The sequence below is a fragment of the Phaethon lepturus genome, unplaced genomic scaffold (assembly GCF_000687285.1).
Source record: "Phaethon lepturus isolate BGI_N335 unplaced genomic scaffold, ASM68728v1 scaffold51283, whole genome shotgun sequence".
NCBI classification, from domain to species: domain Eukaryota; kingdom Metazoa; phylum Chordata; class Aves; order Phaethontiformes; family Phaethontidae; genus Phaethon; species Phaethon lepturus.
Window position 1 is genome coordinate 9,270 of NW_010527960.1, and position 1,052 is coordinate 10,321.

A 1,052-nucleotide genomic window follows, 5' to 3' on the forward strand; every position below is an offset into this window, starting at 1 on the left:
GTGCCAGCCGCTATCGATGATGCTGGCGGGCGCCAGGAACTGCGGCCGTGGGAGGGGGCTGGCCTCGGCTCCCCCTCCCCGGTAGGGGAGGAAACGGCACCCCCGCTCCGCAGTGTTCGGATGCGGCCGAGCGTGCTGCAGTCTTTTTTTTTCAAATGGCTTCTTATTATTTTTACTTCTTTTTTAGCATGTGAAGCAGCTGGCCTGGGGGAAGAGGACAAATGCCTGGACTATCCCTTGAAGGCTCTGGGCCATTCCGGCTGCGGCTTCCCCTCTGCTTCGGCCTCACCGGCTGGCAGAGAACCACAGGGAGAGCCCCGGCAGGCCGGGAGACCGCATCCAGCCTCCTATCAGGGTAGTTTTCCTTCCGTCATTAAAACCCGGAGGTGGGCAGCTGGATGTAAGATTTGTGCATCCCTTAGGGCAGAGAAACTGCAGCTCAGCTCACCGCTGCCCTGCAGCAAGCCTTCAGGGTCCCCTGGCCAAGGGAAGGGAGCGGGCAGGAGAGAAAACGCAGCCGGAGAGGAGCTGCCTTCAGCTGCTTGCTCTGATGGAGGGAGGGGAGCAGGAGGGGAACAACTGTAGCTTTCTGCCGGCTCCAGCTGATGCTGCAGAGTTCTCCTTTTAAAAGCGTGAGCTGGAGGAGTAAATATTTGCCTTACAATTCCTGTTGGAAGCCAAGGGCTGCATTGGGAGGCAGGGTGTTGAACGGAAGTCGGCGGGGCCGAGGCGGTTGGGTGCCGTGACCATTTTATTTGCCGGGTGCGAGTAGCTGGAACAGGCGGCAGCTTCACCAGTGACCGAGGAGGGGCCACTCCTGCCCCGGGGGGCCTTAAACTTAGCCTGGGGTGGCAGAGCTGAGCAGGCAGCTCGACCTGTAGACGTGGCCTGGGGCTCTGGAGGACAGACAGACAGCTGAGGCTCAGCCCCTTCTCTCTGCCCTTTTCTTCCATTTTCTCCCAGTTAGGTGCAAAGGCTCAGCCTGCGGGCACGTTGCCAACGCAGTCCTCCTTGGCCCCACAAAATGTCCCCCTCTCCCGGGGCCTGGCTTT